An 18,244-nucleotide genomic window follows, 5' to 3' on the forward strand; every position below is an offset into this window, starting at 1 on the left:
TGACGCACAACGTAACGTAAACTTTTTTGGCGCCAAAAATGACCGGAAATGACACAATTGCGTCACTAATGACGCCGCCGTGTGAAGGTCTCGACGTCACGTATGACGCCGGAAATGACGAAGTTGCGTCAAAAAACGTAATTTCCCGCGCCAAAAAAGTTTGCGCCAAAAATGACGCAATAAAGTCTAACATTTGACGCACCCGCGGGCCTAATACCCGCAAATGAAAAAGTAGTCAAATTGAAAAAGACTAAACCCCAGGTAAGAAACAAATTTCTTAAAGTGTTTATATTCCCAAATATGAAACTGACAGTCTGCAGAAGGAAATACATGAACCTGACTCATGGCAAATATAAGTACAATACATATATTTGCATAAAGTGCCAAACCATAGCTGAGAGTGTCTTAAGTAAATGAAAACATACTTACCAAAAGACACCCATCCACATATAGCAGATAGCCAAACCAGTACTAAAACAGTTCTATAGTAGAGGTAATGGTAAATTTGAGAGTATATCGTCGTTCTGAAAAGGGAGGTAGGAGATGAATCTCTACGACCGATAACAGAGAACCCATGAAAAAGACCCCCGTTAGGGAAATCATCGTATTCAATAGGTGATACTCCCTTCACGTCCCTCTGACATTCGCTGTACTCTGAGAGGAATCGGGCTTCAACAATGCTGAGAAGCGCATATCAACGTAGAAATCTTAGAACAAACTTACTTCACCACCTCTATAGGAGGCAAAGTTTGTAAAACTGAATTGTGGGTGTGGTGAGGGGTGTATTTATAGGCATTTTGAGGTTTGAGAAACTTTGCCCCTCCTGGTAGGATTGTATATCCCATATGTCACTAGCTCATGGACTCTTGCCAATTACATGAAAGAAAATAATATGTATTAGGCAGTAACTGTATATAATAATAATGTGTATTAGGCAGTAACTGTATATAATAATAATAATAATAATAATAATAATGTGTATTAGGCACTAACTGTATATAATAATAATGTGTATTAGGCAGTGACTGTATATAATAATAATATGTATTAGGTTGTGACTGTATATAATAATAAGTGTATTAGGATGTGACTGTATTTAATAATAATAATAATAATATGTATTAGGTTGTGACTGTATATAATAATAAGTGTATTAGGATGTGACTGTATTTAATAATAATAATAATAATAATAATAATGTGTATTAGGCAGTGACTGTATATAATAATAATAATAATAATAATAATAATAATAATGTGTATTAGGCAGTGACTATATATAATAATATTAATAATGTGTATTAGGAAGTGATTGTATAGTATAATAATGTGTATTAGGCAGTGACTGTATATAATAATAATAATAATAATAATAATAATAATAATAATAATGTGTATTAGGCAGTGACTGTATATAATAATAATAATGTGTATTAGGCAGTGACTTAAATAATAATAATGTATATTAGGTAGTGACTGTATATAATAATAATGTGTATAAGGTAGTGACTGTATATAATAATAATGTGTATAAGGTAGTGACTGTATATAATAATAATAACAACGTGTATTAGGCAGGGACTGTATATAATAATAATGTGTATTAGGAAGTGACTGTATATAATAATAATGTGTATTAGGCAGGGACTGTATATAATAATAATAATAATAATGTGTATTAGGTAGTGACTGTATATAATAATAATAATGTGTTTAGGTAGTGACTGTATATAATAATAATGTGTAGTAAGTAGTGACTGTATATAATAATAATAATGTGTTTAGGTAGTGACTGTATATAATAATAATGTGTATTAGGTAGTGACTGTATATAATAATAATGTGTATTAGCGAGTGACTGTATATAATAATAATGTGTATTAGGTAGTGACTGTATATAATAATAATGTGTATTAGGCAGGGACTGTATATAATAATAATGTGTATTAGGTAGTGACTGTATATAATAGTAGTAATGTGTATTAGGCAGGGACTGTATATAATAATAATGTGTATAAGGTAGTGACTGTATATAATAATAATGTGTATAAGGTAGTGACTGTATATAATAATAATAACGTGTATTAGGCAGGGACTGTATATAATAATAATGTGTATTAGGAAGTGACTGTATATAATAATAATGTGTATTAGGCAGGGACTGTATATAATAATAATAATAATAATAATGTGTATTAGGTAGTGACTGTATATAATAATAATAATGTGTTTAGGTAGTGACTGTATATAATAATAATGTGTAGTAAGTAGTGACTGTATATAATAATAATAATGTGTTTAGGTAGTGACTGTATATAATAATAATGTGTATTAGGTAGTGACTGTATATAATAATAATGTGTATTAGCGAGTGACTGTATATAATAATAATGTGTATTAGGTAGTGACTGTATATAATAATAATGTTTATTAGGTAGTGACTGTATATAATAATAACAATGTGTTTAGGTAGTGACTGTATATAATAATAATGTGTATTAGGTAGTGACTGTATATAATAATAATGTGTATTAGCGAGTGACTGTATATAATAATAATGTGTATTAGGTAGTGACTGTATATAATAATAATGTGTTTAGGTAGTGACTGTATATAATAATAATATGTATTAGCGAGTGACTGTATGTAATAATAATATGTATTAGGCAGTGACTGTATATAATAATAATGTGTTTAGGTAGTGACTGTATATAATAATGTGTATTAGGCAGTGACTGTATATAATATTAATAATAATAATAATGTGTATTAGGTAGTGACTGTATATATTAATAATGTGTATTAGGTAGTGACTGTATATAATAATAATGTGTAGTAAGTAGTGACTGTATATAATAATAATAATGTGTATTAGGCAGTGACTGTATATAATAATAATAATGTGTATTAAGTAGTGACTGTATATAATAATAATGTGTATTAGGTAGTGACTGTATATAATAATAATAATAATGTCTATTAGCGAGTGACTGTATATAATAATAATGTGTATTAGGTAGTGACTGTATATAATAATAATGTGTTTTAGGTAGTGACTGTATATAATAATAATGTGTATTAGGCAGTGACTGTATATAATAATAATGTGTATTAAGTAGTGACTGTATATAATAATAATGTGTATATTAAGTAGTGACTGTATATAATAATAATAATGTGTATTAGCGAGTGACTGTATATAATAATAATAATGTGTATTAGCGAGTGACTGTATATAATAATAATAATGTGTATTAGCGAGTGACTGTATATAATAATAATGTGTATTAGGCAGTGATTGTATATTATAATAATGTGTATTAGGTAGTGACTGTATATAATAATAAGTATATTAAGTAGTGACTGTATATAATAATAATAAGTATATTAAGTAGTGACTGTATATAATAATAAGTATATAAAGTAGTGACTGTATATAATAATATGTATATTAAGTAGTGACTGTATATAATAAGTATATTAAGTAGTGACTGTATATAATAATATGTATATTAAGTAGTGACTGTATATAATAATAAGTATATTAAGTGGTGACTGTATATAATAATATATATATTAAGTAATGACTGTATATAATAATAATATGTATATTAAGTAGTGACTGTATATAATAATAATATGTATATTAAATAGTGACTGTATATAATAATAAGTATATTAAGTAGTGACTGTATATAATAATAAGTATATAAAGTAATGACTGTATATAATAATAATATGTATATTAAGTAGTGACTGTATATAATAATAATATGTATATTAAATAGTGACTGTATATAATAATAAGTATATTAAGTAGTGACTGTATATAATAATAAGTATATAAAGTAGTGACTGTATATAATAATATGTATATTAAGTAGTGACTGTATATAATAATAAGTATATTAAGTAGTGACTGTATATAATAATAATAAGTATATTAAGTAGTGACTGTATATAATAATAAGTATATAAAGTAGTGACTGTATATAATAATATGTATATTAAGTAGTGACTGTATATAATAAGTATATTAAGCAGTGACTGTATATAATAAGTATATTAAGTAGTGACTGTATATAATAATATGTATATTAAGTAGTGACTGTATATAATAATAAGTATATTAAGTGGTGACTGTATATAATAATATATATATTAAGTAATGACTGTATATAATAATAATATGTATATTAAGTAGTGACTGTATATAATAATAATATGTATATTAAATAGTGACTGTATATAATAATAAGTATATTAAGTAGTGACTGTATATAATAATAAGTATATAAAGTAGTGACTGTATATAATAATATGTATGTTAAGTAGTGACTGTATATAATAAGTATATTAAGTAGTGACTGTATATAATAATAAGTATATTAAGTGGTGACTGTATATAATAATATATATATTAAGTAGTGACTGTATATAATAATAATATGTATATTAAATAGTGACTGTATATAATAATTGGTTTATAAGGCAGTGAGTGAGTGACATTATTAAGCTGTTTTCTCTTTATATTGTGTCTTACAGATGGTGACAAGCAAGACACCCCAGGTAAGACTTTATTGATTCATTTCTTTATTTTAGCTTATAAACATATCCCAATTTACATCAGTAAAAAGAAAAAGAAAGGAAACAAAAAAGAAAGGTAACATTTATTTTTATTTGTCACTGGTTATGGTTTATTTATCGTCCCTATACATACGTTATTTCTGTTTTACTGATCACAATCTGCCAGTTACCTTGTTTATCTGTAGCACTTATACAGTATCTCACAAAAGTGAGTACACCCCTCACATTTTTGTAAATATTTTATTATATCTTTTCATGTGACAACACTGAAGAAATTACACTTTGCTACAATATAAAGTAGTGAGTGTACAGCCTGTATAACAGTGTAAATTTGCTGTCCCCTCAAAATATCTCAACACACAGTCATTAATGTCTAAACCGTTGGCAACAAAAGTGAGTACACCCCTAAGTGGAAATGTCCAAATTGGTCCCAAAGTGTCAATATTTATTTCATGTAATTAGCAAGAGTCCATGAGCTAGTGACGTATGGGATATACATTCCTACCAGGAGGGGCAAAGTTTCCCAAACCTCAAAATGCCTATAAATACACCCCTCACCACACCCACAATTCAGTTTTACAAACTTTGCCTCCGATGGAGGTGGTGAAGTAAGTTTGTGCTAGATTCTACGTTGATATGCGCTCCGCAGCAAGTTGGAGCCCGGTTTTCCTCTCAGCGTGCAGTGAATGTCAGAGGGATGTGAGGAGAGTATTGCCTATTTGAATGCAGTGATCTCCTTCTACGGGGTCTATTTCATAGGTTCTCTGTTATCGGTCGTAGAGATTCATCTCTTACCTCCCTTTTCAGATCGACGATATACTCTTATATATACCATTACCTCTGCTGATTCTCGTTTCAGTACTGGTTTGGCTTTCTACAAACATGTAGATGAGTGTCCTGGGGTAAGTAAATCTTATTTTCTGTGACACTCTAAGCTATGGTTGGGCACTTTGTTTATAAAGTTCTAAATATATGTATTCAAACATTTATTTGCCTTGACTCAGAATGTTCAACTTTCCTTATTTTTCAGACAGTCAGTTTCATATTTGGGATTATGCATTTCAATTATTCATTTTTTCTTACCTTCAAAAATTTGACTCTTTTTTCCCTGTGGGCTGTTAGGCTCGCGGGGGCTGAAAATGCTTCATTTTATTGCGTCATTCTTGGCGCTGACTTTTTTGGCGCAAAAATTCTTTTCCGTTTCCGGCGTCATACGTGTCGCCGGAAGTTGCGTCATTTTTTGACGTTATTTTGCGCCAAAAATGTCGGCGTTCCAGATGTGGCGTCATTTTTGGCGCCAAAAGCATTTAGGCGCCAAATAATGTGGGCGTCTTATTTGGCGCTAAAAAATATGGGCGTCGCTTTTGTCTCCACATTATTTAAGTCTCATTTTTTATTGCTTCTGGTTGCTAGAAGCTTGTTCTTTGGCATTTTTTCCCATTCCTGAAACTGTCATTTAAGGAATTTGATCAATTTTGCTTTATATGTTGTTTTTTCTCTTACATATTGCAAGATGTCTCACGTTGCATCTGAGTCAGAAGATACTACAGGAAAATCGCTGTCTAGTGCTGGATCTACCAAAGCTAAGTGTATCTGCTGTAAACTTTTGGTAGCTATTCCTCCGGCTGTTGTTTGTATTAATTGTCATGACAAACTTGTTAATGCAGATAATATTTCCTTTAGTAAAGTACCATTGTCTGTTGCAGTTCCTTCAACATCTAAGGTGCAGAATGTTCCTGATAACATAAGAGATTTTGTTTCTGAATCCATCAAGAAGGCTATGTCTGTTATTTCTCCTTCTAGTAAACGTAAAAAATCTTTTAAAACTTCTCTCCCTACAGATGAATTTTTAAATGAACATCATCATTCTGATTCTGATGACTCTTCTGGTTCAGAGGATTCTGTTTCAGAGATTGATGCTGATAAATCTTCATATTTATTTAAAATGGAATTTATTCGTTCTTTACTTAAAGAAGTATTAATTGCTTTAGAAATAGAGGATTCTGGTCCTCTTGATACTAATTCGAAACGTTTAGATAAGGTATTTAAATCTCCTGTGGTTATTCCAGAAGTTTTTCCTGTTCCTAATGCTATTTCTGCAGTAATTTCCATAGAATGGGATAAATTGGGTAATTCATTTACTCCTTCTAAACGTTTTAAGCAATTATATCCTGTACCGTCTGACAGGTTAGAATTTTGGGACAAAATCCCTAAAGTTGATGGGGCTATTTCTACCCTTGCTAAACGTACTACCATTCCTATGTCAGATGGTACTTCGTTTAAAGATCCTTTAGATAGGAAAATTGAATCCTTTCTAAGAAAAGCTTATCTGTGTTCAGGTAATCTTCTTAGACCTGCTATATCATTGGCTGATGTTGCTGCAGCTTCAACTTTTTGGTTGGAAACTTTAGCGCAACAAGTAACAAATCATGATTCTCATGATATTATTATTCTTCTTCAGCATGCTAATAATTTTATCTGTGATGCCATTTTTGATATTATCAGAGTTGATGTCAGGTTTATGTCTCTAGCTATTTTAGCTAGAAGAGCTTTATGGCTTAAGACTTGGAATGCTGATATGGCTTCTAAATCAACTCTACTTTCCATTTCTTTCCAGGGTAACAAATTATTTGGTTCTCAGTTGGATTCTATTATCTCAACTGTTACTGGTGGGAAAGGAACTTTTTTACCACAGGATAAAAAATCTAAAGGTAAAAACAGGGCTAATAATCGTTTTCGTTCCTTTCGTTTCAACAAAGAACAAAAGCCTGATCCTTCATCCTCAGGAGCAGTTTCAGTTTGGAAACCATCTCCAGTCTGGAATAAATCCAAGCCTGCTAGAAAGGCAAAGCCTGCTTCTAAGTCCACATGAAGGTGCGGCCCTCATTCCAGCTCAGCTGGTAGGGGGCAGGTTACGTTTTTTCAAAGAAATTTGGATCAATTCTGTTCACAATCTTTGGATTCAGAACATTGTTTCAGAAGGGTACAGAATTGGTTTCAAGATGAGACCTCCTGCAAAGAGATTTTTTCTTTCCCATGTCCCAGTAAATCCAGTGAAAGCTCAAGCATTTCTGAATTGTGTTTCAGATCTAGAGTTGGCTGGAGTAATTATGCCAGTTCCAGTTCCGGAACAGGGGATGGGGTTTTATTCAAATCTCTTCATTGTACCAAAGAAGGAGAATTCCTTCAGACCAGTTCTGGATCTAAAAATATTGAATCGTTATGTAAGGATACCAACGTTCAAGATGGTAACTGTAAGGACTATCTTGCCTTTTTGTTCAGCAAGGGAATTATATGTCCACAATAGATTTACAGGATGCATATCTGCATATTCCGATTCATCCAGATCATTATCAGTTCCTGAGATTCTCTTTTCTGGACAAGCATTAGCAGTTTGTGGCTCTACCGTTTGGCCTAGCTACAGCTCCAAGAATTTTTTCAAAGGTTCTCGGTGCCCTTCTGTCTGTAATCAGAGAACAGGGTATTGTGGTATTTCCTTATTTGGACGATATCTTGGTACTTGCTCAGTCTTTACATTTAGCAGAATTTCATACGAATCGACTTGTGTTGTTTCTTCAAGATCATGGTTGGAGGATCAATTTACCAAAAAGTTATTTGATTCCTCAGACAAGGGTAACCTTTCTGGGTTTCCAGATAGATTCAGTGTCCATGACTCTGTCTTTAACAGACAAGAGACGTCTAAAATTGATTGCAGCTTGTCGAAACCTTCAGTCACAATCATTCCCTTCGGTAGCCTTATGCATGGAAATTCTAGGTCTTATGACTGCTGCATCGGACGCGATCCCCTTTGCTCGTTTTCACATGCGACCTCTTCAGCTCTGTATGCTGAATCAATGGTGCAAGGATTACACAAAGATATCTCAATTAATATCTTTAAAACCGATTGTACGACACTCTCTAACGTGGTGGACAGATCACCATCGTTTAATTCAGGGGGCTTCTTTTGTGCTTCCGACCTGGACTGTAATTTCAACAGATGCAAGTCTCACAGGTTGGGGAGCTGTGTGGGGATCTCTGACGGCACAAGGAGTTTGGGAATCTCAGGAGGTGAGATTACCGATCAATATTTTGGAACTCCGTGCAATTTTCAGAGCTCTTCAGTTTTGGCCTCTTCTGAAGAGAGAATCGTTCATTTGTTTTCAGACAGACAATGTCACAACTGTGGCATACATCAATCATCAAGGAGGTACTCACAGTCCTCTGGCTATGAAAGAAGTATCTCGAATTTTGGTTTGGGCGGAATCCAGCTCCTGTCTAATCTCTGCGGTTCATATCCCAGGTATAGACAATTGGGAAGCGGATTATCTCAGTCGCCAAACGTTGCATCCGGGCGAATGGTCTCTTCACCCAGAGGTATTTCTTCAGATTGTTCAAATGTGGGAACTTCCAGAAATAGATTTGATGGCGTCTCATCTAAACAAGAAACTTCCCAGGTATCTGTCCAGATCCCGGGATCCTCAGGCGGAGGCAGTGGATGCATTATCACTTCCTTGGAAGTATCATCCTGCCTATATCTTTCCGCCTCTAGTTCTTCTTCCAAGAGTAATCTCCAAGATTCTGAAGGAATGCTCGTTTGTTCTGCTGGTAGCTCCGGCATGGCCTCACAGGTTTTGGTATGCGGATCTTGTCCGGATGGCCTCTTGCCAACCGTGGACTCTTCCGTTAAGACCAGACCTTCTGTCTTAAGGTCCTTTTTTCCATCAGGATCTGAAATCCTTAAATTTAAAGGTATGGAGATTGAACGCTTGATTCTTGGTCAAAGAGGTTTCTCTGACTCTGTGATTAATACTATGTTACAGGCTCGTAAATCTGTATCTAGAGAGATATATTATAGAGTCTGGAAGACTTATATTTCTTGGTGTCTTTCTCATCATTTTTCTTGGCATTCTTTTAGAATACCGAGAATATTACAGTTTCTTCAGGATGGTTTAGATAAGGGTTTGTCCGCAAGTTCCTTGAAAGGACAAATCTCTGCTCTTTCTGTTCTTTTTCACAGAAAGATTGCTATTCTTCCTGATATTCATTGTTTTGTACAAGCTTTGGTTCGTATAAAGCCTGTCATTAAGTCAATTTCTCCTCCTTGGAGTTTGAATTTGGTTCTGGGGGCTCTTCAAGCTCCTCCATTTGAACCTATGCATTCATTGGACATTAAATTACTTTCTTGGAAAGTTTTGTTCCTTTTGGCCATCTCTTCTGCCAGAAGAGTTTCTGAATTATCTGCTCTTTCTTGTGAGTCTCCCTTTCTGATTTTTCATCAGGATAAGGCGGTGTTGCGAACTTCTTTTGAATTTTTACCTAAAGTTGTGAATTCCAACAACATTAGTAGAGAAATTGTGGTTCCTTCATTATGTCCTAATCCTAAGAATTCTAAGGAGAAATAGTTGCATTCTTTGGATGTTGTTAGAGCTTTGAAATATTATGTTGAAGCTACTAAATCTTTCCGAAAGACTTCTAGTCTATTTGTTATCTTTTCCGGTTCTAGAAAAGGCCAGAAATCTTCTGCCATTTCTTTGGCATCTTGGTTGAAATCTTTAATTCATCTTGCCTATGTTGAGTCGGGTAAAACTCCGCCTCAGAGGATTACAGCTCATTCTACTAGGTCAGTTTCTACTTCCTGGGCGTTTAGGAATGAAGCTTCGGTTGATCAGATTTGCAAAGCAGCAACTTGGTCCTCTTTGCATACTTTTACTAAATTCTACCATTTTGATGTATTTTCTTCTTCTGAAGCAGTTTTTGGTAGAAAAGTACTTCAGGCAGCGGTTTCAGTTTGAATCTTCTGCTTATGTTTTTCATTAAACTTTATTTTGGGTGTGGATTATTTTCAGCAGGAATTGGCTGTCTTTATTTTATCCCTCCCTCTCTAGTGACTCTTGTGTGGAAAGATCCACATCTTGGGTAATCATTATCCCATACGTCACTAGCTCATGGACTCTTGCTAATTACATGAAAGAAAACATAATTTATGTAAGAACTTACCTGATAAATTCATTTCTTTCATATTAGCAAGAGTCCATGAGGCCCGTCCTTTTTTTGTGGTGGTTATGATTTTGTATAAAGCACAATTATTCCAATTCCTTATTTTATATGCTTTCGCACTTTTTTATCACCCCACTTCTTGGCTATTCGTTAAACTGAATTGTGGGTGTGGTGAGGGGTGTATTTATAGGCATTTTGAGGTTTGGGAAACTTTGCCCCTCCTGGTAGGAATGTATATCCCATACGTCACTAGCTCATGGACTCTTGCTAATATGAAAGAAATGAATTTATCAGGTAAGTTCTTACATAAATTATGTTTTTGTGTGGCCACCATTATTTTCCAGCCCTCTTGGGCATGGAGTTCACCAGAGCTTCACAGGTTGCCACTGGAGTCCTCTTCCATTCCTCCATGATGACATCACAGAGCTGGTGGATGTTAAAGATCTTGCGCTCCCCCACCTTCCATTTTGCGGATGCCCCACAGATGCTCAATAGGGTTTATGTCTCGAGACATGCTTGGCCAGTCCATCACCGTTACCCTCAGCTTCTTTAGCAAGGCAGTGGTCATCTTGGAGGTGTTTTTGGGGTTCACTTCGTTTTGTTTTAGATTCAGGCCGTAAAAAAATTTGGTTTGAGACATTCATAATAACTCAGTATGTATCAGTAAATCGGTTTCGGAATTTGTGTCGTTCCGAATTTTGAAATTCGGATGCATTCAAAACCGTTACCGAATTATTATTATGGACCGAATCGTTATTTCTAGCTAATCTTCTGGCATTTGCAGCAGCCACCACCCACGCCGCCACTAAATAAAGCTATTAACCCCTAAATCGCCATCCCTCCACATCACTAACACTACCTAAACCTATTAACCCCTAAACTGCACCCCCCCACATCGCCAACACTAACTAAACCTAATAACCCTTAAACTGCTGTTTCAAAATGTCGCCGAGACCACCTAAACCTATTAACCCCTAAACCGCCCCCCACATCGCCAACACAAACTAAACCTATTAACCCCTAAACCGCACCCCCCACATCGCCAACACTAACTAAACCTATTAACTCCTAAACCTCCGTTCCAAAACACCGCCACCACTAAATAAAGCTATTAACCCCTAAATCGCCGTCCCCCCACATCACTAACACTACCTAAACTGAAACATCACCAACATGATCTAAACCTATTAACCCCTAAACCGTACCCCCAACCCTTAACCTAACAACCCCTAACTTTAACCTAAATAAAATATAACTAAATTAAAGTTACAATTATTACAAAAATAAAAACCTAACATTACAAAAAATAAAAAACACTAAAATTACAAAATATAAAAAAACAATAAAAATTATTCCTATTCTAATACCCTTTTAAAAAAACAACACCCCAAAATAAAAAAAAACCCTAATCTATAATAAACTTCCAAGGGCCCGTAAAAGAGCCTTTAGTAGGGCTTTGCCTTAAAGTTAACAGCTCTTTTGCTACAAAACAAAACAAACAGCCCCTAACAGTATACAAACCCCCACCCCCCAAACCCACAAAATAAAAATAAAGTAAAACCTAATCTACCCATTGCCCCATTTCCCTGAAAAGGGCATTTGTATGGGCATTGCCTCTTTTTAGCTCTTTTGCTGTCCAACCCCTAATCAAAAAAAAAAACCCACCCAAAAAACCCTTAAAAAACCCTAACACTAACCCCCGACGATCCACTTACAGTTTTTCTATCTTCTATCTTGATCTTGGCGGTGCGGAGCAGGTCCATCCTGAAGACATCCGGCGCGGAGCATCCTCTTCATACGGTTGCCACCCTACACTGAATCTTCAATGCAAGATACACGATTCAAGATGGAGTCCCTTGCATTCCTATTGGCTGAAAAATTTGAATCAGCCAATAAGAATTAGAGCTGCTAAAATCCTATTGGCTGTTCAAATCAGCCAATTGAATTTAAGCAGCTCTCATTCTATTGGATGATGAATCATCCAAAAGAATAAGAGCTGCTTAAATCCTATTGGCTGATTTGAACAGCCAATAGGATTTTAGCAGCCCTAATTCCTATTTGCTGATTCAAAATTTTCAGCCAATAGGAATGCAATGGTATCCCATTATAAAAGGGGTACCTTGCATTTCAATCCTCAGTGTGTGACGGACGATCGCATGAAAAGGACCTCTATATCGGATCGATGGACCTCCGCCTTGGACCGTCGCCTGGACCTCTGCCTCTGTGCATCGCTGCTCCTCCTCCGCAGGGATGAAGAAGATGCCGGTCCCGCGATGGATGAAGATGCCGCCTGGATGAAGATGGAGTCACCGGGATGAAGATCGTTCAAGCAGGACTTCAACAACTGTGAGTAATGGTAGGGCAATGGGTAGATTAGGTTTTACTTTATTTTTATTTTGGGGGGTGAGGGTTTTTATACTGTTAGGGGGTGTTTGTTTTGTTTTGTACCAAAAGAGCTGTTAACTTTAGGACAATGCTCTACAAAAGGCCCTTTTAAGGTAGTTTATTATAGATTTATTTTTATTTTTTTGGGGTGTTTTTTTTTTTTTAAAGGGTATTAGAATAGGAATAATTTTTATTGTTTTGGACAATTTCGTTTGTTATTTTTTGTAATTGTAGGTTTTTTATTTTTTTGTAAATTTAGTGTTTTTTTATTTTTTGTAATGGTAGTGTTTTTTATTTTTTAATAGTATGTTTTAGTGTAAGGCAGCTTAGGTTTTATTTTTATTTCACAGGTAAGTTTGTATTTATTTTAACTAGGTAGTTAGTAAATAGTTAATAACTATTTACTAACTAGTCTACCTAGTTAAAATAAATAACTTACCTGTGAAATAAAAATAAAACCTAAGCTAGTTACAATATAACTATTAGTTAAATTGTAGCTAGCTTAGGTTTTATTTCACAGGTAAGTTACCTTGTATTTAGATTTAAATAGGTATTATTTAGTTAATAATTGTAACTTTAAGTTAGTTATATTTTAATTATGTCAAAGATAGGAGGTGTTAGGTTTAGGGTTAGGTTTAAAGTTAGGGGGTGTTAGGTTTGGTGGTGAATATAGGTAAGTTACTTTGTATTTAGATTTAAATAGGTATTATTAGTTAATAATTGTAACTTTAATTTAGTTATATTTTAATTATGTTAAAGTTAGGGGGTGTTAGGTTTAGGGTTAGGGGATGTGAGGTTTAGGGGTTAATATAGTTTAATTTAGGTTGTTGCAATGTGGGGGCCAGCGGTTTATGGGTTAATAGGTTTAATTAGTATTGGCCATGTTTCGGAACGGTCGTTTAGGGGTTAATAGGTTTAGTTTGTGTCAGCGATGTGGGGGGTGTGCAGTTTAGGGGTTAATAGGTTTAGCTTGTGTTGGTGATGTATAGGAATGGCGGTTTAGGGGTTAATAGGTTTAGTAGGCCTATGTAAGTTTCACTACAACGATCTGTCACTGCCCAAGTACAGGTTACTTTGTGTGCTCCTGGGTGTGACAGATCGTTGTATTAATTTGCCTATTTGTGTATGAACCCTGCCTGTCTGACTACTCTGCCTGCTATACCCCTTAATTACTAGATTGATATACTGCTGCTGAACCCTGCCTGTCTGACTACTCTGCCTGCTATACCCCTTAACTACTGGATTGATATACTGCTGCTGAACCCTGCCTGTCTGACTACTCTGCCTGCTATACCCCTTAACTACTGGATTGTTATACTGCTGCTGAACCCTGCCTGTCTGACTACTCTGCCTGCTATACCCCTTAACTACTGGATTGTTATACTGCTGCTGAACCCTGCCTGTCTGACTACTCTACCTGCTATACCACTTAACTACTGGATTGATATACTGCTGCTGAACCATGCTTGTGTGACTACTCTACCTGCTATACCCCTTAACTACTGGATTGATATACTGCTGCTGAACCCTGCCTGTCTGACTACTCTGCCTGCTATACCTCTTAACTACTGGACTGATATACTGCTGCTGATCCTTGCCTGTCTGACTACTCTACCTGCTATACCCCTTAACTACTGGATTGATATACTGCTGCTGAACCCTGCCTGTCTGACTACTCTACCTGTTATACCCCTTAACTACTGGACTGATATACTGCTGCTGAACCCTGCCTGTCTGACTACTCTGCCTGCTATACCCCTTAACTACTGGATTGATATACTGCTGCTGAACCCTGCCTGTCTGACTACTCTGCCTGCTATACCCCTTAACTACTGGATTGATATACTGCTGCTGAACCCTGCCTGTCTGACTACTCTGCCTGCTTTACCCCTTAATTACTGGATTGTTATACTGCTGCTGAACTCTGCCTGTCTGACTACTCTGCCTGCTATACCCCTTAACTACTGGATTGCTGAACCCTGCCTGTCTGACTACTCTACATGCTATACCCCTTAATTACTAGATTGATATATTGCTTCTGAACCCTGTCTGTCTGACTACTCTGCCTGCTATACCCCTTAACTACTGGATTGTTATACTGCTGCTGAACCCTGCCTGTCTGACTACTCTGCCTGCTATACCCCTTAACTACTGGATTGCTGAACCCTGCCTGTCTGACTACTCTACCTGCTATACCCCTTAATTACTAGATTGATATATTGCTGCTGAACCCTGCCTGTCTGACTACTCTGCCTGCTATACCCCTTAACTACTGGATTGTTATACTGCTGCTGAACCCTTCCTGTCTGACTACTCTGCCTGCTTTACCCCTTAATTACTGGATTGTTATACTGCTGCTGAACTCTGCCTGTCTGACTACTCTGCCTGCTATACCCCTTTACTACTGGATTGATATACTGCTGCTGAACCCTGCCTGTCTGACTACTCTGCCTGCTATACCCCTTTACTACTGGATTGATATACTGCTGCTGAACCCTGCCTGTCTGACTACTCTGCCTGCTATACCCCTTTACTACTGGATTGATATACTGCTGCTGAACCCTTCCTGTCTGACTACTCTACCTTTTATACCCCTTAATTACTGGATTGATATACTGCTGCTGAACCCTGACTGTCTGACTACTCTACCTGCTATACCCCTTAATTACTGGATTGATATACTGCTGCTGAACCCTGCTTGTGTGACTACTCTGCCTGCTATACCCCTTAACTGCTGAAATGATATACTGCTGCTGAACCCTGCCTATCTGACTACTCTACCTGCTATACCCCTTAATTATTGGATTGTTATACTGCTGCTGAACCCTGCCTGTCTGACTTCTCTGCCTGCTATACCCCTTAACTACTGGATTGTTATACTGCTGCTGAACCCTGCCTGTCTGACTACTCTGCCTGCTTTACCCCTTAATTACTGGATTGTTATACTGCTGCTGAACTCTGCCTGTCTGACTACTCTGCCTGCTATACCCCTTTACTACTGGATTGACATACTGCTGCTGAACCCTGCCTGTCTGACTACTCTGCCTGCTATACCCCTTTACTACTGGATTGATATACTGCTTCTGAACCCTTCCTGTCTGACTACTCTACCTTTTATACCCCTTAATTACTGGATTGATATACTGCTGCTGAACCCTGACAGTCTGACTACTCTACCTGCTATACCCCTTAATTACTGGATTGATATACTGCTGCTGAACCCTGCTTGTGTGACTACTCTACCTGCTATACCCCTTAACTACTGGATTGATATACTGATGATGAACCCTGCCTGTGTGACTACTCTACCTGCTATACCCCTTAATTACTGGATTATTATACTGCTGCTGAACACTGCCTGTCTGACTACTCTACTTGCTATACCCCTTAATTACTGGATTGATATACTGCTGCTGATCCCTTCCTGTCTGTCTACTCTGCCTGCTATACCCCTTAACTACTGGATTGCTGAACCCTGCCTGTCTGACTACTCTGCCTGCTATACCCCTTAACTGCTGAAATGATATACTGCTGCTGAACCCTGCCTATCTGACTACTCTACCTGCTATACCCTTTAATTACTGGATTGTTATACTGCTGCTGAACCCTGCCTGTCTGACTACTCTGCCTGCTATACCCCTTAATTACTAGATTGATATACTGCTGCTGAACCCTGCCTGTCTGACTACTCTGCCTGCTATACCTCTTAACTACTGGATTGTTATACTGCTGCTGAACTCTGCCTGTCTGACTACTCTGCCTGCTATACCCCTTAACTACTGGATTGTTATACTGCTGCTGAACCCTGCCTGTCTGACTACTCTGCCTGCTATACCCCTTAACTACTGAATTGTTATACTGCTGCTGAACCCTGCCTGTCTGACTACTCTACCTGCTATACCACTTAACTACTGGATTGATATACTGCTGCTGAACCATGCTTGTCTGACTACTCTACCTGCTATACCCCTTAACTACTGGATTGATATACTGCTGCTGAACCCTGCCTGTCTGACTACTCTACCTGTTATACCCCTTAACTACTGGACTGATATACTGCTGCTGAACCCTGCCTGTCTGACTACTCTGCCTGCTATACCCCTTAACTACTGGATTGATATACTGCTGCTGAACCCTGCCTGTCTGACTACTCTACCTGCTATACCCCTTAACTACTGGATTGATATACTGCTGCTGAACCCTGCCTGTCTTACTACTCTACCTGCTATACCCCTTAATTACTAGATTGATATATTGCTGCTGAACCCTGCCTGTCTGACTACTCTGCCTGCTATACCCCTTAATTACTGGATTGTTATACTGCTGCTGAACCCTGCCTGTCTGACTACTCTGCCTGCTTTACCCCTTAATTACTGGATTGTTATACTGCTGCTGAACCCTGCCTGTCTGACTACTCTGCCTGCTATACCCCTTAACTACTGGATTGCTGAACTCTGCCTATCTGACTACTCTGCCTGCTATACCCCTTAATTACTAGATTGATATACTGCTGCTGAACCCTGCCTGTCTGACTACTCTGCCTGCTATACCCCTTTACTACTGGATTGATATACTGCTGCTGAACCCTGCCTGTCTGACTACTCTGCCTGCTATACCCCTTTACTACTGGATTGATATACTGCTGCTGAACCCTTCCTGTCTGACTACTCTACCTTTTATACCCCTTAATTACTGGATTGATATACTGCTGCTGAACCCTGCCTGTCTGACTACTCTACCTGCTATATCCCTTAATTACTGGATTGATATACTGCTGCTAAACCCTGCCTGTTTGACTACTCTACCTGCTATACCCCTTAATTACTGGATTGATATACTGTTGCTGAACCCTGCTTGTGTGACTACTCTGCCTGCTATACCCCTTAACTACTGGATTGATATACTGCTGCTGAACCCTGCCTGTGTGACTACTCTACCTGCTATACCCCTTAATTACTGGATTATTATACTGCTGCTGAACACTGCCTGTCTGACTACTCTACCTGCTATACCCCTTAATTACTGGATTGATATACTGCTGCTGATCCCTTCCTGTCTGTCTACTCTGCCTGCTATACCCCTTAACTACTGGATTGCTGAACCCTGCCTGTCTGACTACTCTGCCTGCTATACCCCTTAATTACTAGATTGATATACTGCTGCTGAACCCTGCCTGTCTGACTACTCTGCCTGCTATACCCCTTTACTACTGGATTGATATACTGCTGCTGAACCCTGCCTGTCTGACTACTCTGCCTGCTATACCCCTTAATTAC

This window comes from Bombina bombina, chromosome 9 (assembly GCF_027579735.1).
Source record: "Bombina bombina isolate aBomBom1 chromosome 9, aBomBom1.pri, whole genome shotgun sequence".
NCBI classification, from domain to species: Eukaryota; Metazoa; Chordata; class Amphibia; order Anura; family Bombinatoridae; genus Bombina; species Bombina bombina.